At 41.5% G+C, this 26,281-nt stretch overlaps 2 long non-coding RNA genes across 4 annotated transcripts in view; one reads left to right on the forward strand and one right to left on the reverse strand.

Annotated features, from left to right (window-relative positions):
• The first annotated feature begins 938 nt into the window (after positions 1-938).
• Positions 939-18,095, forward strand: LOC137642838 (uncharacterized). 3 transcript variants are annotated; one of them, XR_011044883.1, is made up of 5 exons: positions 939-1,037; positions 1,415-1,540; positions 4,646-4,755; positions 4,921-5,129; positions 17,639-18,095. It is a non-coding gene; the product is annotated as an uncharacterized lncRNA (long non-coding RNA). The 3 variants fall into 3 exon arrangements; XR_011044884.1 differs by lacking the exon at positions 4,921-5,129 and having other exon boundaries at positions 17,639-18,092; XR_011044885.1 differs by lacking the exons at positions 4,921-5,129; positions 17,639-18,095 and adding an exon at positions 17,161-17,271.
• Positions 18,096-22,773: 4,678 nt separating this feature from the next.
• LOC137642297 (uncharacterized) overlaps positions 22,774-26,281 on the reverse strand; it is a 3,611-nt gene continuing 103 nt past the window's right edge. Inside the window, exons 1-2 of the long non-coding RNA XR_011044734.1 lie at positions 26,255-26,281; positions 22,774-23,170 (exon numbers count right to left, since the gene is read on the reverse strand). The exon at positions 26,255-26,281 is cut by the window's right edge and continues 103 nt beyond it. This is a non-coding gene — a long non-coding RNA (uncharacterized lncRNA). The remainder of the gene's footprint in view (positions 23,171-26,254) is intronic.

Raw genomic sequence — 26,281 nt, forward strand, 5'->3', positions numbered from 1 at the left:
TTGCATCTAGTAATTGGTTATTCTAAAAAATTACATTGTTGGTAGGGATTATTATGGTAATGGTATTCTATATAGGTGACAGTTGTGTAGAAACTTTTCGTATTCGTCTTATGCCTTAATGGAATAATTTTCGAAGATATTTCCTTCAAAGGTTATCTACAACGGTAAAAAGTGTTTGCACCATAGGAACTTTGATTATGGTAGCTATTCTTAAAAAGTGCACAATCTACATCTAATCGTTGGAGTGACAGACTATTGAAGATAAAAAATTAAGTTGGGAATGCATTAGACAGCCTTAAAGTTTATCTTAATAGTTAGCTGAATCTCAAAAGTACCTTAAAAAATTATCTATGAAATCTCAAAGGGTGGACTTTTCTCTTTACTTTTTAAGTATACTGCTTACATCTGTACTGATTACATCCTCACTGTTCATTGCAGTTTCTAGGCAGACAGAAAGTGTGTTGTCAATCATTTTCTCGATAATTATTAACATATGAACATTGAAATATAAAAAGCTGTCTATTACTAGTACAGAAGTCTTGTTCTTCTTAAACAGTATATCTATTGGTGCCTGTTCATATAATGTATACACAAGTCTTAAGGCCTATTTACATAATCTCCCTAAGGATTTCCTCCTAAGGCTCATTTTAATTGCATAACTATATGGGAAGTTTTATGTGCTTTGTTTTTTTTTTCCGTTTCTTGGTTAATTTTTTCAATTATTTTCTTTGTTTTGAAGCAGGTGATATAGAAATATCCTTTTATTTAATGGTATGTTCCACAATAGATTTTCAAAGTACTAGTTACTTTCGTATATATTTAGTCAAAAATTGTCTAAATATTGTCACAAATTAGTCTCAATATGTTGGATTTTAAAAAAATGTCTAGGCCATATGAAGCCTTGTACTACGTGTTGGCGTTTTTAGCTTTTTATTGTATTTGCAGGTAATGGCAGATTATACGGTGACTTCAAGATTATGCAAGAAACACACATATATGGGTAATTCCTACTAGGAATTGCTGCCTGATGGGTACAGGTATTTAGTAATGTGCCTGTATACACTATCTAATGTCATTTTTGTTTTTTTCTGTGAAGTGCTATGCATAGCCTATGGATTTAAATTAACCTTTTTCAATATATTGCATCTAAAGCAATGAACTGGAAAAATTGGATAGAACTTGGTGATTTGAGTTTCCAAAGGTATACTTTGGCCACGTAAAGCTCTAGGTATCGGATTTAGTTGAGGAAAACTTAATCAAATCCATTCAGAGTATAGCCAAGAATGATCTGTGCACATACTGGGGCAGATTTTAGGATATCAACTGGTGTTGAACTGGATAACTTGTCATAATATATTATGTAATACTTAGGTCTTATTTTGTCATAATTACTGTCAATTATTTTTTTTTCCAGAACTTTTCCAGAACTAACGCAGTGTTTTTCTAGGCAAAATGGAATTTGTAAAAATGTCGCGTATCCCATCCTTTAGAAGAATATTAGGAAATTGACATCTGAACAGGAATTGTAATTTTCATTGAAGTACGTATCTCACATTGAATACAAATATATCCTAGATAATTTACTTAAGGTAAGCAGTAACATTTTAAAGAATTGCCCTTGACTTCTATTTTGCTCAGGTACACCTTGTTTTTCAGGCTTTATGAAAACCATTTACTTCTCTGCATGTAAATCTAAAATTATTAAACAATGCTTGATGTTAACAATTGAAAATTAACACTGTACGCGATGTAAATTTTCTAATCCCTTGTATTATCTGTGGGTTTTCACCTATTAAGCCTTCCTATAAGAGTAAGGCCATCACAGCTGTCATCATGCAGTGTACTTCAGGTTTTCTTAGACTATTATTTAATGGTATTAGCAGTGTTCCATCAACCTGTAGCTGCCCTTACTTTACCTCTATTGTTGTGCCCTTTCTTCCATTTTAGTGTTTTAAACTTTTAACTTTAATCTCTTGGTTAACGTAAGGGTTTTACTCTCACACCTAAGGACAATGCTTTTGTGTGCTTTGAATCCTATTTGTATTTTGCAATGTTTACCTAATCAAAATGGTTAAAAGACTATTCCTAACAATACTAATTTTGTAATAAGACTTTTTTTAATGATAGAAGCTTTGTTATAAAAGTAAATTCATATTTTATTTCACAATGCACATTTTCAAAACTGATTTATTTCGAAACAAAGACCATAGAGATATCCTTATCAATGATCATTATTATGGGAAATCAAGACCTTTTAATGTAATCCAAACTGATTAAAGGTTGCTCATGAATGAGTGACAATGTCCTAGTGGAACAATGCCATTAAGACTTTACGTGATCGGTGTAGAGTTTTTTCTCAAAGCCTGGACCAGGGGGAAGGTGCAAAACAGTGGCTGCTGATGACCTACCAGGTTGACCTATAGATTCCCCCTTAAACCCCATACTTATAGTTCACAAGGATGGTGAAGTTGCAATCTAGAGAGACTACCAACCTAGAGCGGATGTTAAACCCCCGCCCAGCAAATTGCCAGACATGGTTGACGTTTTCAATAGGATATTTTTGGAGGCACAACTGTGGATTAGTTGTGATCATTTTGAAAGGACATGATCTTCATGTAGAATTTCAAATTCTACATGTTAGAAATGCAGTGTACTAAACTTCATATTCATAAATTGTGACCATTATTTTTACTACTTAATTTTTGGTTGCATTGTTATATTTTTCAAATTTTTCAACTTTATAGTGCACAGTTTTTAACTAGATGCACAAGAAATTTTTTTAGCTTAGTCATGTTTTACCCATTGCATATTAAACAACCTCTATTTGGAGGCCTTTTTTTAGGAGAGTATAGGTTTGGAAATATAAATCTAAATACATGATTACTTCAACATTCCAACCTCTAAACCTTAGATGTATAAGAACGAAATTCATTTAACCAAAGAAATTAGATCATACTCTGCTAATACCATATATGAAGGAATATTTTATAAATACCATGCAGGATATCTTGTTTTGAAAATTTTTGAAATTACCTCGCAAGGGTTATTGAATTCTTAATCGTTCACAAATAGCAGAGTATAGAAAACCAAATGCCTGTGTCTTGTCCAATAGATACAGTGCTTATGTTGTTCACAATAGAACGCTAATCAGTGGAACGACAATTAAACCATTGGGGATACTTTGTTTTGCTGGAAAATTCATAACTGCCTCACAGTTTCTCTAAATATTTTACACAACTTTAATCCACAGGACTTCAAATTCCTTATGTCAGTTGTTTACCTTTGAGGAAAATAGACATCCTTAAATATAGCCTTGGCTCTACCAAAAAAGAAGGTATAATTTTTGCCAGATATATTTTTTGGTCTGATTTGATTTTAATATAGAGGTATTTAAAATTTTTCCGTACTTTTAGGTTGAAGGTTAGGTAATTTAAACCATCATTGCGATTCAAAGGACTGGAGGAGGGAAGTCTGTCATGATGCAACTTTTGTACTTGCTGGGTAACCTACCAAGGATTTATTTTTATTTTTTGTGAACAGACTTTATATTCCCACTGTTTATGATCCTGCTCTTGGGCAGGTGGAGCATGATATTTCCCTCCTTTTCTATGGAGTTTATTAATGCATGAGTAACACTTTTGGAATCTCTACAAAAATCTATACATATCGCTAGGATTTGCAGTACTCGTTAGTGATTGTGTAATTGTTGAGCAATTTAAATTATACTGCTAAAGTAGGCTATATATTTTAATTGCTAATCTGTTTGTGTTGAATGTTTTCCCCATATACATATGTTGCTGATGCATACTACTACTACTACTACTACTACTTGTGAATGTTTAATGTTCTGTTGTATATGAAGGTGATGCAGGTTGTACTGGGATTTTAAAAGGACAGTTGTTAGACAAATAAGGCCCAATTTTTATATTTGGTATCATAGATGTTTTTGAAATGTGTACATAGTTTTCCATTTCACTTTGGACAGTTCCAGTGATCTTTATGTATGTAGGAGAGTGTGGGCTAGTGTTGTCGGTGCACAGTGGTGAAATTTAAATAATGGTAAAATCTAAGTATCACTTGAAGGATTTTGCAGTGACTTCTCAGACCTTAGTTGTCCAAATGTTTAGCCTTGTACTCCTTACCTCACTCCCTTACCTCACTCCCTTACCTCACTCCCTTTCTTTCATTATCTTATCCAGAAACTCAACTGTTCTTACCTGCTGAAATTATAGAAATCTTCTCTACTGTTGCACTTAAGTGCTAAATGTCCTACCAGACCCTTATCCCTGACTCTCCATCCCAGAATCATAAAATAAGACACCTATAAACGTGTTTATTCTTCCTTCCTGTTTTTTTGGTATTATATGAAGTTTATTTCATAAGCTAATAAACCAGCAACTTAGGCCTAGTTAACACTGGTTATGAGTTTTACTCTTTAGACACATCTTGAAATAGATAATTTTAGTGAAGAAACTTTCTCCCATTTAAGAGTATAGCAGGGTATGACCTGCGCTTTTGTAATTGCCCTGCATGTTTATAGGGCGTATCTAGTTATCAATTTTAGTTAATCTACTGTATGTTTATAACTAGTTTTTTGTAACAATTGCTCTATTTTGTCTTATGTAATGTCTATTGTTTTTTCCAGAACAATTATTTGGAGTCCCCAGTGTATATGCTCGGCATAAGGGATTATTGGCATCTTCTAAGAGACTTAGAAATATTACATCGACATTTTAAATGAAAGTTAACCATGAAGTAAGCATCTTATTTTGAATAGTTATAATATAAGATATATACTTTACTAATTGCATAATATTTAGCTGCTTATGTCAACTCCAGCTTTGTAATAGCCTTAAGTCAGAAAAATAAATTGCCAATCGATGAAAAAAGTTTTAATATAGTTATCCTGTGATTTTTCAGATATTAAGAGACCTACTTATGGTTTGAAGGCTATTAATTTTCTACAAAGTTTACTTGATCATCATTATCGTATCTTCTTGTGCCAATGTCGAACCCACAAGAGGACATAGTCATTTGCCTCTGAGGTCTTGAACTGAGCCATGAGGGCCAGTGGGGCACCCTCTTAGTATGTTCCATTGTTTGTAGTGTTGCCCACATGGGCATTCAAGGTTGGTGGTTAATCCAAATTTGTGATGGTTATCTAGTTTGCTCACTTTAATCCATGCACTGTCAAGTTACCCAGTCCTTCCTGGTGAGGGTCTTTCCCCTGGGCAGGGCCTCATTGGATGGCGTTTTCGCGCTTTACTGCCACTACTGTAGCCTGTGAGCTGCTGCCTGGGTTGCATCTAGTTCTCACTGTTGGGTATCTTTTGCATTAATTTGTTTTATAGTTTTTGCTAGTGTTTATATTTGGAAATTGGGTGGTAAGATACTGGCTACTTTGTATAAATGTGGTAAAATTGTTGATTTTAGGCTGTCCAGTAATAATCAGACGAGACTTATTCAGTTCTGGTTCTCCCTTCTGTGTGGGGCATGATCTTGCTCACACTATTGCAGAGTACTCTGCAATTGAATAACACTGCCAGGCCTGTTTATCTTGATCTGAATGGCTGTACTTGCTATTTACATACCTGTGCAAAAGTTCTGTAATATGTTCATGAATTTAAAACTCCGTGGTGAGTGTCTGGAATTCCTCTGATTTGGGATGTTGGGAATTTTTTTTTTCTAAATTGTATAGATTCCATCTGTGGATCCATAATTGTTGATTTTTGTTAATGATTACTGCTAAAGGAATCACATTTTTAATTTGAAACATTGGTAGGTCCTGGCCATTTGATGATATTTACATAATTTGACATTTTAAACTAGTATTTGTTCCGTAACCGAAATACAAACCACGCTATTTACAAAGGGTTTACTTTTAGCGCAGCTGAAATGACGAGCCAATAGTTTTTAACGAGGGTTAATTACCCCCGCGCTAGTTAGCGGGGGGTGGGGAAGGGTAGCTTGCTACCCCTCCCCCCTCCACACACCGGTGACTTGCTTCACTTCACTTTTGGCTCGGCGGTGATCAGACGTGTCTGTTCATCGCCTTCGTGACAGCCTTTAATTTTCTTCTTTTTCTTTTCAGCTTGTGTGATTGGTTGGAAGTTGACCTTCAGTTATTTTCTTTTATTTAATATGCGGACATGCCCTGGAGTTGCCGGCCGTCCTTGTGGGACTTTCATGTCGGACGTGATTACGGATCCTCACACCCTCTGCCCTCAATGTCGGGGCCGACGGTGCGACCAGGATAACATGTGCCGTGAGTGCAGGGAGTGGTCTGCCTCCCAGTGGGAGAGGTTTGGCCGTCGGCGTAAGAAGAAGTCCAAGAGAGACCGTTCTCCTCCGGGGTTAGCCTTGAAGGAGGAAGGTTCTCGGGACTCTTCTTCCGCCGCCCAAACCTCCTCCGAAGCTCCCCCTCGTCCGCCTCCTAAGGAGAGTCGTCCGAGTGGGAGCGCAGGCCCTTGTTCTGTTTCCCTACCTTCGGTGGGGGGAGAGGGCGTCGCCTCCCATAGCGAGGCGGTTCCCCCTCCTCCTCCGGGGGAGGTTATTGATAATAATACTTTATCCAGTGATGATCTGTTGCAGATTTGGTCGTCCCTGGGGCTTAAGGGCTTGCCCTCCAGGGTCGCTCTTATTGACCTTGTCTCGTTGGGGGCCGCTGTTAAACAGTCGCCGGTGGTAGCGGAGGTAGACCCTCTGTCTATTGTCGACGTCGTGGTGACAGAGGCCTCCGACGTGGCTGGGCCTTCCGACGCAGGTGCTGTTGCTGGTGATGGTGCTCTAGGCTCTCCTCCTCCTTCCGTGCATCCTTCAAAGGGGGAAGTGAGTCCTTCGGTCTCGACTGCTGCCCAGCTTCCTTCTGAGGGAAGTGTTTTGAAGGAGACTCCCCTTCGGAGGACCGATGGTCCCGACGATCTCCCCCGAGGCCGCCTCCGCCGTAAGGCTCACCGCCCTCTACGCCACAAGGGCCTCCCTTCCCCTTACAGGGGGACTAAGAGGCGCCTTTTTGGGTCTTCGTCCTCCGGGGGGGACTCTCCTCGTCAGCCTCAACCGACTGCTCCGCCCTCCTTGAACCTCTCTGCGGACCGCTCTCCATCTCCTGCCGGATCTTCGCCTTCTGGAGAACTCGTCACCCGACGGGCAACGGTCCCTTCGGGGCTAAGGGATTCTTCCCTTACGCGAGGAGGGCCAGCGCACAAGCGCTCTCCTGCTCGCCAGCGATCTCCTGCTCGTCGACGATCTCCTGCTCGCCAAGACTCTCCTGCTCGCCGACGCTCACCTGCTCGTCAGCTCTCTCCTGAGGTTCGCCCCCCTCGCCAGCGCTCTCCTGCTCGTCAGCTCTCTTCCGAGCGTCAGCGCTCATTTGAGGACCATCGCCCTGCGGTCTCTGACCACCCTTTAGTTCCTGCTGAACTACCTGCTCACCATCCACCTGGTCCTGTGGCTACGCAACATCGTGCTGCGCGTGTGTCAGAAACACATGTTCGCCAACGCGCCAGCGATCTTCCCGTTCCTGCTCGTGAACCTATCCTCTCACAGGACACGCGTCGACCTTCTGCTCGCCAGCGATCACCAGCTCGCCAGCGATCACCAGCTCGCCAGCGATCACCAGCTCGCCAGCGATCACCAGTTCGCCAGCGATCACCTTCACATGCTGCCCGCCATCGCACGAACCTGCATGATCGCCCGCTTACGCATGCTGCTCCTCATCGCAATACCCTGAACGATCGCCCTCCTGCGGATACTGATCACCATCGCACCCTTTCTCGCGATCATTCACTTGCGCATGCTGCTCGCCATCGCACAACCCTGCACGATCGCCCGCTTACGCATGCTGCTCCTCATCGCAATACCCTGAACGATCGCCCTCCTGCGGATGCTGATCACCATCGCACCCTTTCACGCGATCATTCACCTGCGCATGCTGCTCGCCATCGCACAACCCTGCACGATCGCCCGCTTACGCATGCTGCTCCTCATCGCACAACCCTGAACGATCGCCTTCCTGCGGATGCTGATCACCATCGCACCCTTTTACGCGATTATTCACCTGCGCATGCTGCTCGCCATCGCACAACCCTGAACGATCGCCCGCTTACGCATGCTGCTCCTCATCGCGCAACCCTGAACGACCGCCCTCTTGCTCGCAATCATTCACCTTCACATGCTGCTCGCCATCGCTTACCATCACGTGGTCATTATCGCCAGCGATCTTCTTCACCTACGCGGCAGCACGATCCCTCGCCGTCGCGCCATCGCTTGCGTTCGTCGCCTCGGACACGTGTTCATTTACCTGCCCACCCTCACGCCCACTCGCCTGCACGCCCGCGTGATCGCTCGCCCGCGCGCCCGCGCGATCGCTCGCCTGCGCGCCCGCGCGATCGCTCGCCTGCGCGCCCGCGCGATCGCTCGCCTGCGCGCCCCCGCGATCGCTCGCCTGCGCGCCCCCGCGACCGCTCGCCTGTGCGCCCGCGCGATCACCCGCGCAACCATTCGCCTTTGCGCGACCGTTCACCCTCGCGCGACCATAGTTCGCGGCGAATTCCACAGCCGGTGGTAGCAGCAGGGACGCGTGCTCCTAGACGGCACTCGGGATCACCTCCATCCAAGCACAGGTTGGTATTGCAGGACGAGGACAGGTCATTACAGCATTCTTCCCCACCTTCTTTTCAGGCAGGTACCGTCGTGTCCACTCCAAAGGATCGCCCGATCCCTTTCACCTTAGCGAGGATTTCGGACTCTGTGTCCTTTGAGCAGCAGACTTGGTTTGGTCCGCTGGCACGGGCGTTAGTGAGGGTTATGAAACCAGCACTCGCCGGCCAGGGTAACAAACCAGCGGCTGTCGCTCCTACGCTGAAGAGAAAGAGAGGAGTGGACTTCGTGGTGACTTCCCCCAGGGCGAAGTTGGTTCCCAAGAGGTCGGTCTCGAGGGTCCCCTCTCCTGCACGAGTACTCTCTCCTTTCCGTCCTCAGGTGAGTCCAGTGGACCGGTAGTCTTCCCCCCGGCACCAGGGGGGGAGACTTCGCTTCAGGCAGGAGAATCGTCTCGTGAGGAAGGGGCCCCTCGAACCTCGTTGTTGGGATCCTGTATCCCTCCTAGGAGGGAGCCCAAGGATTCCAAGACCATCCCTAAATCCTCTGCAAGGATTCGACAGGAACCCATGACTACCCAGGGGAATGTCCACGTATCACCCCAGGAAGAGATTCCTGGGGCAGGAGACTTGGCTGCCAGCCCGCAGGGAGGAGAACAGCAAGAGTCCGAACATGCCTTCTGGCAGGTCCTAAGCCTGATAAGGCAACTTAACAGTCTTACGGATCCAGTCATCCCCCCCCCCGTGAAGGCAAAGACACAATTCTGGATGAAGTGTTCGACGTTCGGAAGGCCCCTAAGACCAGTGCAGCTCTGCCCTGGTCTCGGGGGCTGAAGAGTGCCAGAGCTAGGGCCAATGCTCAGCTCGCACTTCTTGCCTCCTCCAGTCGTTCCACTGCCGGGAACAAACTCATCCCTCCTCCTCGCCTTCAGCAGAGGAGGTATTTCGAGATCCTGGGTGAGCACAACCTCGCTCTTCCGCTCCATCACTCTGTGGAGGAGCTGGCGAAGGGAGTTCCCTTGGAGAAACTCTCTGCCCGGCAGGTGTCGTTCTCGGTGGCAGAGATCCTTAACCACGAGAAGGTCGCTAAGTGTGCCATGCAGGCCACTTCGTGGCTGGACTTCTGGTTAGGATCTCTGGGCATCCTATTGCGATCTGAGGACTTGTCCAAGGAGACCAATAGGAAGGCCCTAGAGACCTTCTTGCTCTCGGGCACCCGCTCCATCGAGTTCTTGGCGCACCAGGTTACCACCCTGTGGGCCAACTCGGTGTTGAAGCGTCGCGATGCTGTGTCCGAGAGATTCCATCCGAAGGTCCCCGCCGTAGATGTGTGTAGGCTCCGACATGCCTCCCTCCTGGGGGAGAGCCTGTTTGAGCCTCAAGACTTGGAGCAAACGGCTGAGAGGTGGAGGAAATCCAGCACGGACTCCCTCCTCCACAGGGCCCTTACAACTCGGCCCTATAAGCCTCCAGCCCCGCCACAACAGCAGCAACAGCCTCGTAAGGCTCCAAAACAGGCACCGGCAGCTAAGAAAGTGGTGTCTAAGCCCCAGCCCTTTCCAGCCAAGGTCAAGAGGGGTGGTAAGTCCTCCAGGGGAGGCAAGACTTCTAGGGGTGGCGGCCGCGGCCGCAAGCCCTAGGGGTGGCAGTCCCCCTGCGTGTCCACCTGTGGGGGGATGCCTTCAGCGTTGCGTCCGCAGGTGGCAACATCTTGGGGCCGATGCTTGGACGATCTCGGTGATCGGCCAAGGTTATCGCGTCCCGTTCACGTCATCTCAACCTCCCCTGACAGCGAATCCAGTGTCGTTGAGCTCCTATGCCATGGGATCGGCAAAGGGGCTGGCCCTTCAGGCCGAAGTCAAGACCATGTTCGAGAAGGGTGCTCTCCAGGAGGTCGTGGACGGCTCTCCAGGCTTCTTCAGTCGACTCTTTCTTGTAAAGAAGGCTACTGGAGACTGGAGACCCGTCATCGATCTCTCGGCTCTGAACAGGTTTGTCAAACAAACCCGGTTCAGCATGGAGACAGCAGACACGGTCAGACTTGCGGTGAGACCACAAGACTTCATGTGTACACTGGATCTAAAGGATGCGTACTTCCAGATCCCAATCCATCCGTCTTCCAGGAAGTACCTGAGATTCTGCCTAGACAACAAGATCTACCAGTTCAAGGTGCTGTGTTTCGGTCTCTCCACAGCTCCTCAGGTGTTCACCAGAGTGTTCACCCTGATTTCGACTTGGGCGCACAGGAACGGCATTAGTCTCCTTCGTTACCTAGACGATTGGCTGATCCTAGCAGACTCGGAGTCGACCCTTCTTCGACACCGAGACAGGCTTCTAGATCTTTGCCAGGATCTGGGGATCGTGGTAAACCTCGAGAAGTCCTCTCTGCAGCCGTCCCAACGACTGGTTTATCTAGGCATGCTAATAGACACCAATCTCCACAAAGCCTTTCCATCAGACGACCGGATAGCAAGGCTGAGGAGGGTGGCGGAACCTTTCCTCAGGCGAAAAGAACTCCCCGCCCAATCGTGGTTGCGTCTCTTGGGCCACCTATCCTCCCTGGCCCGTCTGGTTCCAAACAGCCGCCTCAGGATGAGATCCCTTCAATGGCGGCTCAAGTCCCGGTGGAATCAAGGATCCGATTCCCCGGACACTCTGATCCCAATGGGGTCTCTGGAACAGACGGACTTGCGGTGGTGGCTGGCCGACGAGAACCTGCGAAAGGGAGTGAGTCTTCTCGTCCTTCCCCCGGAATTGACTCTGTTTTCGGACGCGTCAAAAGAAGGGTGGGGGGCGCACGTTCTGAACCAGAGGGCCTCAGGCCTTTGGTCAGAATCAGAAAAGTGCCTACACATCAACCTGCTAGAATTGAAGGCCGTCTTTCTGGCCCTTCAACAGTTCCAACGGTTCCTGGCGGGTCACTCCGTGGTGGTGATGAGCGACAACACCACGGTAGTGGCTTATATCAACAAGCAGGGAGGCACTTTTTCGCAACAGCTATCCCATCTTGCAGTAGAGACTCTGAGGTGGACCGAAACCCACTCGATAACACTATCGGCTCGCTTCATTCCTGGCAAGAGGAATGTGCTCGCCGACAGTCTGAGCAGGGCTTCGCAGATAGTGAGTACCGAGTGGTCTTTGGATCCTCAGATAGCCAACAAAGTCCTGACTTTGTGGGGTTCCCCGACGGTGGACTTGTTCGCGACAGCCTTGAACTTCAAGCTGCCCCTGTACTGCTCACCAGTCCCGGACCCCAAGGCACTCTGGCAAGATGCTTTCCAGCAACGGTGGGACAACATCGACGTGTACGCCTTCCCACCATTCTGTCTGATGAGAAGGGTGCTCAACAGGACCAGACTATCGGTCAACTGTTCCATGACTCTAGTAGCTCCGCTATGGCATCACGCGGAATGGTTTCCGGACCTTCTGCAACTCCTGACGGAACTCCCAAGGGAGCTTCCTCCACGACACGAGCTTCTCAGACAACCCCACTCCGGTGTCCCTCACAGGGCCGTAGCCTCCCTTCGGCTTCACGCCTGGAGACTATCCAGCGTCTCCTCGCGGAGAGAGGCTTTTCGCAACAGGTTGCGGAGAGAATGTCTCGGCACCTGCGAAGGTCCTCTGAGGGAGTCTACCAAGCGAAGTGGAGTCTTTTGTGGTTGGTGTCGTGGAAGGGGTATCTCTCCACTCGATGCCACTATTCCAGCAATAGCGGACTTCCTTGTGTATCTGCGAGAAGAAATGCGCCTTTCTGTCTCGGCAGTGAAAGGCTATCGCTCAGCCTTAAGCTTGGCCTTCAGATTGAAGGGCGTGGATATTTCTTCATCGCTAGAACTCTCTTTACTCATACGTAGCTATGAGCTTACCTGCCCCCAGTCGGAAGTGAGACCCCCTCCTTGGAACGTGGTTCGAGTTCTCGGGTCTCTCAAGAGACCTCCCTTCGAGCCATTACGCCAGGCCTCCGATCGCCACCTGTCTTGGAAGACGGCTTTCCTACTCGCCTTGGCCTCGGCCAAGCGAGTTAGTGAACTTCATGGTCTCTCGTACGACATCGCCCATTCAAGGGGATGGGGGGATTTAACGTTCAGGTTCGTCCCTGAGTTTGTGGCCAAGACTCAGAATCCTGGAGTGCCGGATCCTCGGTTCGACTCTTTCAGGATCGCGAGTCTCCGTTCTGTAACAAACGACCCAGACCAGCTGCTACTATGCCCAGTGAGGTGTCTGAGGTACTACTTGAAGAGAATGGCTGCAGTCCGTCCTCATGTGCGAGCTTTGTTTGTGAGCACAGGCAGGACAAAGAGGAGGGTCACAAGGAACACCATCTCTGCTTGGATTCGAAGGGTTATCCACCATGCCCTGAATCCTGACCCTCCTCCGTCACGTCGCCCTCGGGCCCACGATGTCAGGGGTATTGCTACATCCCTGGCCTTCAAGAGAAACTTCTCTGTGACGCAGGTACTTCAAGCGGGGGTCTGGAAGCGTCAAACGACCTTCACAGCCCACTACCTGCAAGACGTGACCCACAGGAGCCTCGATACGTTCTCTATCGGCCCTGTGGTGGCTGCACAACAGCTGGTCTAACCTCAGGCTCCTTTTTGGACAAGTAGCAGTAGGTTGAGGGCGTTGTTACCCGGTCTTAGTCTGTGTGAATGAAAGAGTATGTCTGACCCTTACTTCTTTCTTCATTCTCCCCTCTCTTGGGGAAGCAGCATCCTGGTCCTCGCATAGCTGACCTCGACCTCTGCAGGTAACCCATGCTTCTTTGTGCTCCTAGTATTAAGCTTAATACTGTTGCGTCTCCCATACCCTGACGAGGTGGTATGGGGAAAGTCCTATCCTAGAATTCCTATCTGAAGGTCTCAAGGTCAACTTCATAGGACGAGTCACACTCTCCTCCTCACACTACTTATGTAGGCCACTCGTTCCTAGCGATGCTAGGAACCTGTGAGGTACAGGGGCTCCCTCTCTCTAGTGCTGCTCACTAAGGGATCGAGCCCCCGGGCAAGCCGAAGTCAGTAAGGCTGGGGACTTTCCACCCTTCCTAAGGGGTAAGTCACCCTTTGTAAATAGCGTGGTTTGTATTTCGGTTACGGAACAAATGACAAATTCGAAGATAATTTGTATTTTTCCTAACCATACAAACCTTAGCTATTTACACATATGTGCCCGCCATCCCTGACCCCCAAGTGAAGTCCTACCTCTAAGTGAAGTGAAGCAAGTCACCGGTGTGTGGAAGGGGGAGGGGTAGCAAGCTACCCTTCCCCACCCCCCGCTAACTAGCGCGGGGGTAATTAACCCTCGTTAAAAACTATTGGCTCGTCATTTCAGCTGCGCTAAAAGTAAACCCTTTGTAAATAGCTAAGGTTTGTATGGTTAGGAAAAATACAAATTATCTTCGAATTTGTCATATTGCAGTTGATCTGAAATAATAAATATCCTAATGGCATGCTTTAACTTAAATACGAACTATTAATTAGCATTGAGAAAAACATGTAAGTAGTTCAGAGATATATTTATTACTACCAATTAGGTCAAATCCTAGTGATCAAACTATTTTGAAGTGTTTGAAATAAGACCTCATACCTGCAGCAAATGTTATTTTGAACAGGGTAACAATAGGTCTTCTTAAAAAAATTGAAACCTATCCTTACTATTCTTGAGAATGTTATTTTGATTTTTCCTTACTTGTCTTGTTTAGCCTTATGTCACTGTGCTATTTTCCTGTAGGAGCCCTTTGATTTATATTATAGCATATGCTTTAAAAACTAGGGTTGTAGCTTAGCTAATAATCACATTCAACCCAGACTATGACAATTTTATGTAGTGCTTGAGGAGCAGATGAGAAATTTGGAATGCTCTTATATTCAGTAAGCTTTAGAGTTAAATTTTTTATGATAAAGAGACCATATAGTTGAAAAATAATTAGCTAAAGTGTTATCTGCAGTCCTGAATGTTAACCTTTTCACTGAAGTTCGTCCTTTGTTTATCCTTGAAATAGATGATTACTTAATCTTAATTTATTTCATTTATTGACATCACTTGCAGTGATTAATTGTAACGTTTCTTTGTTGCTTTTTGTAATTTTTTGAATGATCCATGGTGGAAGGCCCCCGAAATTTAGAAATGTTAAAACAATGTTATGATCATGACTTGAATTGCTATTCTGCATGAGTTTTGGATAAACAAATATAAATTATGATTTAATTTTACAAAGAGCAGATTATTCCATGTGTTTAATGTTACTGTTCTTGAAAGATGCTATTTATATTGTGCATTGCACGTCTTGTTTATTTTTTTATTTGTTTTCCTCGCCAGAGTAATTTACCTTGTTGAAGTCTTTAAAGCTTATGGCATTCCTGAATTCAGGTGGTAGCTTAGCTAATAAAGAGAATCCTTTCCAACCTAGACTACAAAATTTTATGTAGTTCTTGATAATCAGGTAAGAAATTGGCTATGCTCTTTCAGTTAGTAAGGTTCAATGTAAGTCTTGCAGATGTTTTTGGTAGTTGTGGTATTGTTTATAATTAAGTGACCTGACAGTTGAAAGAAAGCTAGCTTGATTTTTATAGTTCTGAATGTTAACTTTTGCGCAAATGTCTATACTTTGTCTAAGATCCATGTGGTTAATTAGGTAGTTCATTGTTATATGAATTAAGATTACCCATGCATTACTTAATTTAAAATTTCAACGCTTTTATAGCATTCACTGGAGTCTTTTAAAAAATCTGGGGAGGCCTGTCCCACTAAAATTATAACCTTCATATCAGTATTTGATAGTAGTATGCAAAAGACCAGTTAGTTATGTTTGTGGAAATTATGAATTAACAAATTTCACTAAAAGATGAAAATTTTTCCAGATGAGGTTTGTTGACAGAGAACTTGGTTTTGGATACGCTCTGTTATACGTCCTCAGGATTTGAAGGTTATTAATTATAAATGCTCAAGATTTGGAGTTATCAATAGGATGAATGCCCTTCGGTAAGGCAGGGAGAAGAAAATTTCCTGAATTTTAGTACTTTTGTTTTTTATTTTGACAGTTATTATTAAACAAAGAATTTTTGAAGAAAGTAGTTCCTTGAATCAAATCATAATTGTGAGTTTTTATGGGTCTAAGTTTAGTTGATGGATAGGGCTACATAATCTAGTCAATAAACTCTAAATTAGAATCTTTAAGCTAAATCATAATCATTGGCATTTAATTTGTATGAACTACTACTTAAAAGTCAAGCTTAGATATATTCTAGTTGAATATTATATAAGGTATCTCATTTTAATTGTAAGTGCGTCAAGTGTGCCATCTCTACCCTATTTCGTCAAATAAACACAATGCTAACCAAACTTTTCTTTCAGAAGGTACTTGGGGGGGAAAGAGCCCTTGGCAGACGACATTGTAGTATGAGATACGGGTCAACCTTGAAGAAGAGGTGGAAGGGTAATATGCAGGCTAAAACCTCGCAGAATGCAGTAACTGCTAAACACAGCATTACCTACGACAATTTTATATAGTGCTTGAGGAGTAGCAAAGAAATTTGAAATGCTCTTATATACAGTAAGTTTTAGAGTTGTAGATTTTTTTTTAAATGACCATATAGTTGAAAAATAATTAGCTAAAGTGTTATTTGCAGTCCTGAATGGTAACCTTTTCACTGAAGTTTGTCCTTTTGTTTATCCCTGAAATCGATGATTAATTCAGTAATCTTAATGAATCTCATAGATTGACATCACTTGCAGTGAATAATTGTAACATTTTTTATAGCTTTGTCATTTTTTGAATGATCCATGGTGGCAGGCCCCCAAGATATAGGAATGTTAAAACAGAATGTTATGATCATGACTTTAATTGCTATTCTGCATAAGTTGTGGATAAACAAATATTAATTATACAATAATTTCAAATAGAGTAAATTTTTCCATGCGTTTAATGTTACTGTGGAAATATGCTATTTATAATGGGCAGTGCCAGTCTTGTTTCTTTTATTTTATTTCCTCGCCAGTGTATTTTACCTTGTTGAAGTCTTTAAGCATATGGCATTCCGGAATTCAGGTGGTAGCTTAGCTAATAATGATAATCATTTCAAACCCAGACTACAAAATCTTATATAATTCTTGAGAATTTGGTGATAAATAGGCTACGCACTTCCAGTTAGTAAGGTTCAATAATGTAAGTCTTGCAGCTGTTTTTTGTAGTTGTGGTATTGATTATAATCGAGTGACCTGACAGTTGAAAGAAAACTAGCTTGATTTTTATAGTCCTTAATGTTAACTTTTGGGCAATTGTCTGTACTTTGTCTAAGATCTATGTGGTCAATTGGGTAGCTCAGTTATGTGAATTGAGACCTTCCATGCTTTACTTAATTTACAATTTTAACGTTTATATAGCATTCATTGGAGTCTTTTAAAAAGTCTTGGGAGGCAGTCTTTGAAAAATCTTGCGAGTCCTGTCCCACTAAAAATTAAAACCTTCATATCAGTATTTGTCAGTAGTATGCAGAAGACCAATTAGTTATGTTTGTGAAAATGATATGAATTAACTAATTTCACTAACAGATAATAATTATTCCAGATGAGGTTTGTTGACAGTGAACTTGGTTTTGGATGTGATCTATTATGAGTGCTCAGGATTTGAAGGCTATTGATTATAAGTGCTCAAGATTTTAAGTTATCAAGACAATGAATTCCCTTCGGTAAGGCCGGGAGAAGAAAATTTCCTGAATTTTAGTAAATTATTTTATTTTGACAGTTATGAAATGAAGAATTTTTGAGATTCCTTGAAATAAATCATAATTGTGAGTCTTTATTGGTCTAAGCTTGGTTGATGGATAGGGTTACATAATCTAGTCAATAAACTCTATATTAGAATCTTTAAGCTAAATCATAGTCATTGGCATTTAATTTGTAAGAACTAATATTTAAAATCAAGCTTATATATATTTTAGTTGAATATTTTATAAGGTATCACATTTTAATTGTAAGTGCGTCAAGTGTGCCATCTCTACCCTATTTCGTCAAAAAACCCAATGCTAACCAAATATTTCTTTCAGAAGGTACTTTGGGGAAAGAGCCCTTGGCAGACGACATTGTAGTATGAGATATGGGTCAACCCTGAAGAGGAGGTGGAAGAGTAATATGCAGGCTAAGACTTTGTAGAATGCAGTAACTGCTAAACACAGCATTAACTACGACAATTTTATATAGTGCTTGATGAGTAGATGAGAAGTTTGAAATGCCCTTATATACAGTAATCTTTAGAGTTGTAGATTTTGTTATAATCAAATGACCATATAGTTGAAAAAATAATTAGCTCAAGTGTTATTTGCAGTCCTGAATTTTAACCTTTTCACTAAAGTTTATTTTGTTTTTCCCTGAAATCGATGATTAATTCAGTAATCCTAATAAATCTCATAAATTGACATCACTTGCAGTGATAAATTGTAACAAAGAACATTTCTTTAAGTGTCATTTCTTTAATGACCAATGGCCCCAAAATATAAAAATGTTAAAACAATGTTATGATCATGACTTGAATTGCTATTCTGCATGAGTTTTGGATAAACAAATAATCTAATAAACTAATTTCACAAAACAGTAACACTAAACACATGGGATAATTTACTCTCTTAAAAAATGCTATTTATATTGTGCATTGCCAGTCTTTTCTTTTTTTTTTCTTCGCCAGAGTAATTTACCTTGAAGTCTTTAAGCTTATGGCATTCCTGAATTCAGATGGTAGCTTAGCTAATAGTGATAACCATTTCCAACCCAGACTACGAAATTTTCTATAGTTCTTGAGAACCAGGTGAGAAATAGGCTATGCACTTTCAGTTAGTAAGCTTCAATAATGTAAGTCTTGCAGCTGTTTTTGGTGGTTGTGGTATTGTTTTATAATCAAGTGACCTGACAGTTAAAAGAAAATTAGCTTGATTTTTATAGTCCTGAATGTTAACTTTTGAGCAAATGTCTGTACTTTGTCTAAGATCCATGAGGTTAATTAGGTAGTTCATTGTTATATGAATTGAGACTTTCCATGCATTACTAATATTTAAAATTTTAACGTTTTTATAGAATTCATTTAAGTATTTAAAAAAAAATTGGGAGACCTGGCCCACTAAAAATTAAAACCTTCATATTGATATTTGTCAGTAGTATGCAGAAGACCAATTAGTTATGTATGTGAAAATGATGCGAATTAACAACTAATTTCACTAATAGATCAAAATTATTCCAGATGGGGATTGTTGACAGTGAACTTGGTTTTGGATGTGATCTATTATAAGTGCTCAGGATTTGAAGGCCATCCTAAGTGCTCAAGATTTGGAGTTATCAAGACAATAAATGTAAATGTCCCTTCGGTAAGGTAAGGAAATGAAGATTGCCAGACTCTTGTAAATTATTTTATTTCGAGTCAATTAATTAAAGAAATTTTGAAGTAATTCCTTGAATTAAATCATAATTGTGAGTTATGGGTCCAAGTTTATAGTTGATGGATAGGGCCACAGTACTTAGTTTGATAAAATCTTGATAGAATCTAAGCTATCCATAATAATTGGCTTTTTATTTTTATGAACTAATAGTAAAGTCATGCTTATATACAGGTTAGTTGAATATCTACAATGAATCACAAATTAATTGTCATGTGTGCCATCTCAACCCTATTTCATCAAATCAATGCTAACCAAATTTTTCTTTCAGTAGGTACTTGGGGAAAGAGCCCTTGGCAGACGACATTGTAGGTACTTGGGGAAAGAGCCCTTGGCAGACGACATTGTAGTAAGAGATATGGGCCAACCCTGAAGAAGAGGTGGAAGGTCAATACGGGGAGCGAGCCCTTGGCAGACGACATTGTAGTAAGAGATATGGGCGAGCCCTGAAAAAGTGGAAGGGCAATACAGAGAATGAGCCTTTGCCAGACGACATTGTATTGAGCAAGATATGGGTCAACCCTGAAGAAAAGGTGGGAGGGCAATATGGGGAGCGAGCCCTTGGCAGACGACATTGTAGTAAGAGATATGGGCCAGCCCTGAAGAAGTAGAAGGGCAATACGGAGAATGAGCCTTTGCCAGACGACATTGTAGTGAGCAAGATATGGATCAACCCTGAAGAGGGGAAAAGGTGACATGCAGATCAAAGCTTCGCTGTACACTGTTTAATCAGGAGAATGTAGCTACTAAGAAGTAAAAACACCAAGTCCGGATTTACTTGAAAACTTTGAGTCCCGTCTAAGAAGAGGATTTAGCACGTGTAACTTTTTAATTAATATTCTTTCATACCATAATACCTATATGTAAACAAATAAAAGTGAACCTGGTAATTTTGTAAAATTTATTTACCCTCTATTAGTCAGGATGTCATAATAAGCAGCATAAATGATTTCTTCCTCATTTTCAAATACTTTCTCTGGCTAGTTTATATCTGTTAAAATCGTCTTTTAATCTCCCCTTATAGAAGTAAATTCGACCTCCAAAAGCAGGCTCCTCCGGTCGAAGCAGGACCTTCCAGCGGGCTCCTCCCGTCGTAGCGGGCTCCTCCTGCGGGCTCCTCCCGTCGTAGCGGGCTCCTCCTGCGGGCTCCTCCCGTCGAAGCGGGCTCCTCCTGCAGGCTCCTCCCGTCGAAGCGGGCTCCTCCTGCAGGCTCCTCCCGTCGAAGCGGGCTCCTCCTGCAGGCTCCTCCTGCAGGCTCCTCCCGTCGAAGCGGGCTCCTCCTGCAGGCTCCTCCCGTCGAAGCGGGCTCCTCTTGCAGGCTCCTCTCGTCAAGGCAGGCTCCTCTTGCAGGCTCCTCTTGCAGGCTCCTCTCGTCAAGGCAGGCTCCTCTCGTCAAGGCAGGCTCCTCTCGTCAAGGCAGGCTCCTCTCGTCAAGGCAGGCTCCTCTTGCAGGCTCCTCTCGTCAAGGCAGGCTCCTCTTGCAGGCTCCTCTCGTCAAGGCAGGCTCCTCTTGCAGGCTCCTCTCGTCAAGGCAGGCTCCTCTTGCAGGCTCCTCTCGTCAAGGCAGGCTCCTCTTGCAGGCTCCTCTCGTCAAGGCAGGCTCCTCTCGTCAAGGCAGGCGCCTCTCGTCAAGGCAGGCTCCTCGCGTCAAGGCAGGCTCCTCGCGTCAAGGCAGGCTCCTCGCGTCAAGGCAGGCTCCTCGCGTCAAGGCAGGCTCCTCGCGTCAAGGCAGGCTCCTGGCGTCAAGGCAGGCTCCTGGCGTCAAGGCAGGCTCCTGGCGTCAAGGCAGGCTCCTGGCGTCAAGGCAGGCTCCTGGCGTCAAGGCAGGCTCCTGGCGTCAAGGCAGGCTCCTGGCGTCAAGGCAGGCTCCTGGCGTCAAGGCAGGCTCCTGGCGTCAAGGCAGGCTCCTGGCGTCAAGGCAGGCTCCTGGCGTCAAGGCAGGCTCCTGGCGTCAAGGCAGGCTCCTGGCGTCAAGGCAGGCTCCTGGCGTCAAGGCAGGCTCCTGGCGTCAAGGCAGGCTCCTCCTGCAGATTCCTCCCGTGAGAAGCGCCCAATTCACTTAAGTTTTCTTTTCATTGATGACTTCCAACACTCTTAAAGGCTTGACCCAAATCTGGTCAAGAATCCGTTTTACCACTCACTAACTCCAGGCCTCTTGACAATGCACAAGTTTTCACCGATGCGGAGACATTCTTTCTGCTGCCAGCAGACAATCTTCAGAATGATGTACCAAGTTTTCAGTGCATATGATGCCATTCACTAGTCCTGTGGAATAAATAAATTTGACCGATGAAAGAAAAATTTGGACGTATGTTGAAGATATCATTAGTACCAGCTATATTTTTACAAGTTATTCATTGTGCAAATTAAGCTATTCTATTGTTGCTACAGAATCATCCCATTGTTACAACAGTCGACATATTTGCAGAATAATCTTATTCCATCAGTGTTTTCAGAACTTTCTGGCTTAGACAAATCCAGAAAAAAAAATAAAATTCTTCTTAACAATCAAAGTACACTTATCAGTTTCAAGAAACTGTTCAGTTTAAAGAAAAAAAATGGTGACTTCTCCAACCTACTCCCAATGATCTTTGAATAATTTGATGAAGGATAATACTACTAGCAAGGATAATACTACTAGCAACTATTGTCCCTAGTCTCTCAAAGTGGAATGTGATTAATGGAAAAGGTATAAATTGAAAGTTTCAACCTTAATTTAATAAAAAGAATAAATAATTTCCACTTAATACTTCAAAAGCTTCAAGACATCCAGAGTTACTTCAAGCTAAAATTTTTAGGAAAAGAAAAAAAATAGTATTTCCCAAAAGTTAAGTATTTCGAAGTTATCCTTTAAACTTTTTTTGAAAAAGAATGTTAAGACTTTAATGTGCAGGATTTGAAAGTAAGAAATATCTGTAATAAAACTAGACTTATATTTTACTTTCTAATAATATCTGTCTTAATACCTCTGTCTTAATACCCCACACAAGGTAAAGGTGCAACTAATCAATATTACTTAAACTCAAGTTTGTTTACCAATTAACTTCACCCTAACACTGAATAATTTGGTACTTTATATTGTTGACTGGAAAATGTATCTTCATATTGTTAAGGTTTATGTAAAAACAAACTTCCCTCACTTGGTAAGACATGGTTATTTTAATTTGCATACATGTAATTATCTCAGGTTCAAGATTATTACTTTCTGCAAAAGAGACTAAAAGAGTTTATGGGCCATTTTGATTTTCATATTTTCCCTGGCTCAAGTTAGTTCACTTTCTGCAAGAGCAATCTTGTAAAAGATCCATTTTAAAATTCCTCCAGATTTAGAATATATTTCTTTGCAATGTCTCACCTTAGGAATTCCTATGTTTCATTCTTCAATAGGGTTACTATTCCTTCAGGGCTCTACGTCTTGTATTAGCCAGCTTTTCCAACCATTGCTATGGCTTGGCTGGTAATATAAAATTAGTTTCCTCAGCATTAAAGTTTTAAGAGTTTTATAGAGAATTTTATACGGCAAAAGAAAAGTTTGTTTTGTATTCATGATAAAGTTTCTGCCTAAAATTAAAGAAGACTGCTTGGCAATATTTAGTATAAAGTTACCTTAGAACATTCATTATAGCCTCCAGTGCATATAGATGGTATGGGTATAATGATATACACCATTTGCATTATTAACTATGAACGTATGTACGATTAACGATAATTGCACATGACAAAAAATGTTACGCTGTGTAGTGATAAAAAACAAAGACTTCGATTAATATTTTATTTAAAATTCTATATGGAATATTACAAAATGCCAATTAGTAACAGCAAGGGGGTACCATTGAAATGGGTAACATTAAGAGCCAAGTCTTATAGAATATCAATAAATTAGTAAATACCAAATTACATCTTTTCATTACATTGAAATCTAATGCATTTAAAGACAAGGTGGGAATTAAATATTTGAACTTTAGATACTGATATTAACCCTGTTCATAGATTCAGTTTGAACATCAGTTTGGCTGTATCCATTTGTCGCTTTCAGGTTTTGCCACTTCATTTCTTGAACAAGTCTACCAGTTTATGCCACTTCATTTCTTGAACAAGTAGAGTCGAATAGATTGATAACTAGGTGGATTGACGTTGTGACAGGTATTGTCTTATCTGAAATGGGAAATTTTACTTTAGTGTACTAGTATTTAGAATGCATTTTATTATAATAAATTTTAACTACAGTTTCCAATATTCGATATGTAATAGTCAACTAATCTAGTGCAAAGATTTTTATCCTTATGAAAATGGCACATATGAATCTAGCAGTCAACTGCTATTTCCTTAAATGAAAAGACCTATGAAATTATTGACAGCCATTCTTTTTGCCTCAATTAAGGATCATTAATATATCAAGGGATAATTACTAGAAAGTAAATATGAAAGTTTTGATGGACACGCGTTTTAAAAGTTACTATTGACTTAAGTTATGAGAAAACTGTACTGTTACGGTTGGTAAAAGTTTCAAGATTATGGTCTAAAAAAAGCTTGACCAATATTGCTATATTAAATTAGTACATCGCTCGAAACTGAACTGGAAATTTAACTCTGCTGCGTTTTTTACGAATGCACATGCAATAACTAGTAAGTAATGCAAATCCACATTGTTATATTCAAAGTAGCATTAAAAAATTTCACATTATTAACTTAAATATCATACTTTTATGGAACAGAATAATTGGGCGTGCGAAAAAGCAGTGTTACCATATATAATTTTTCTGCATAGCCTTAATTTTTAGTTAAGAATAAATGGTCAACATTAACAAAAAAACAAAATTCCTCATTGCTTGCACTTTCACTGTTAAAGAGCTATCCATATGGTAAGCGTATTACTAATTTAAGATATTACAATCAATAAATTCAAACGCCTTTAACTTAATTTGTTTATATGGGCTTACTATCTCTAAGGCTTACTATCTCTAAGGCTTACTATCTCTAAGGCTTACTATCTCTAAGGCTTACTATCTCTAAGGCTTACTATCTCTAAGGCTTACTATCTCTAAGGCTTACTATCTCTAAGGCTTACTATCTCTAATGGCATTTCATAGTTTCCATAGGTTACAAAATATTCCAAAAACTTTGCGATTTATAGCAATGTAGTCAACATTCGTTTGCAAATTGTCCAGGCCAAGAAATATTTCTAGCTCTACTAAAAATTATAGAGAGATAGGAGAATCATATTGTTAAGTTGAAAGGACTTTTAACTAAGTCAAGAAAACGCCAGTTAATATGTTCAGTACACAGTTTAAAAAAATGAGTTACTTTATATATCAGCATTTAATCCTTGAACGATGGTTCTTGTCAAGAAATTAAAAGTTTAGAACACTGCTAACAGATATAGCTTCCCCATTGTGTAAAGAACCCAAAACGTATAATGGTTGTTTTAAGGCAAACTTTACCTGAGAATATTAAAGAGCATTGAAAAGTAATATGAAAATACTAGTTTATAAGATTGATACCTTTTCTAGCACCAAGCCAGTCTTTACTACAAAACTAAGATTTTTAAATCCCAACCACCTTAGATATCTTACTATACATTAAAAAACAAGTATGATACTAAGAGCAATGTAATTTAAACATTAACATAGCTCTTGAGGACTGGGTATCAGGAAATGTATGATACCAAGAGTGATGCAATTTAAACTTTAATACTGCTCTTGAAGACTGAGTATCAGGAAATGTGTGCTACAGAGATCAATGTAATTTGAACATTAACATTCCTCCTGAAGACTGAATATCAAGAAATGTGTAACAGGCGATTGACCCAGGGTTAAACAGTATAAAATTACTATGAGGGAAAATTTCCTTTGACAATAGGCCAAAATCAAATATCCTAACTTATTTTCGGTTTATGGAAAAATACGTTCACATACTTTAACCAACTTATGGGTAAATTTAGCCAGAATTTAAACATTCCTAGACTGGAAATTTATTACTTAGGGGAAAAATTTGCAATAGAATTCTAGTACCTAAGTGGATACTGTTCCACAAATGACCGAATAAAAGGGATGAATTATGCAAAAAAATTACAAGTAAAATTTCAGAGTACCTAAAAAAAACAGCACGTGTAAAATACCAAAAAATTACCCGGGCTCTACACTACGTGACTAAATTTACACAAGTATATTGAATAGAACTTTTACTTTCTTTCATTTTGCAAAAGTTACTCTAGTTAAGTGTCTTTGATGATTAAAGACAAGCTTTTAAAAACCCACCCTTCTGTTACCCCTATCAGGCTAGAGACAAAATAGGTCCTAAAACTACTAGCTATGTGCGTTTCCGAAAAACTCGAGGATCGAGAGAACTCCATATAGCGAAATTGACAGTAAAGTTATGTGTACAAACTTAGATTTATAAGCTTGTTAAATTCTATTTCAAAACCCACTAGAACTTGGAGAGCTACAAAATCTCTATATTAAACTATACCTAATTAAAATTCACTCCGTTTAAAGCTAGGTTTCTTAAGACTTAGATATATTAGCTTCGTAAATTTTACATCAAACTCAATAGCACATTGGGAGTTACAAAACTTCCGATAGCAAACTGATCCATATTAAAATTAATTATTAATAGCTTGCTTTCTTAGGATTAGCAATAAAAGTCCTCGTTGTTACTAACACTAAAAATTACACTTTAGGTATGAGAAAATTTTCCTTTAAATATTACTAAATAGCTCCATAATTTAGAGTGCATTAGATTTTACGACTTAGAATAATTGGCTCCTAACTTCACTAACATTTCCTTTAATAGAACAGAGGGGGTCAAGTATGCTTGAAAACTGCTCATGAATTTTATTCGGGTTATCAAAATACAACCTACTCACTATCAAAAACATTGTCACCTTTGAGAAATTTCAAAATCAAAACAAAATTTCAAAACTACACATTGATTACTATTCACTACAGGGAAAAAGTACATTGAAGTGATAATTACTGATATATTTTCAAAGTTTAAATAATCGGAGTTGAACACATGCCTTTTTACCAATGTTCAAAACAGATTAAACTAATCCCTATAACTCTCAAAACTATCACCTCAAAAACCGTAACAAAGGTTTTCATTAGCACTCATTACCATATTGAAATTGCTCTGTCACAAAAATAAATATCACAAAAATTAAGCAATAAATAATATGCAATCATAAAAACTCCCTAGCAGTAAGAATTCCACAAAAGAAAACTACCTTAACCGGCTTACCACATAACTTAGATGCACGACACGCGA

The sequence above is a fragment of the Palaemon carinicauda genome, chromosome 6 (assembly GCF_036898095.1).
Source record: "Palaemon carinicauda isolate YSFRI2023 chromosome 6, ASM3689809v2, whole genome shotgun sequence".
NCBI classification, from domain to species: Eukaryota; Metazoa; Arthropoda; class Malacostraca; order Decapoda; family Palaemonidae; genus Palaemon; species Palaemon carinicauda.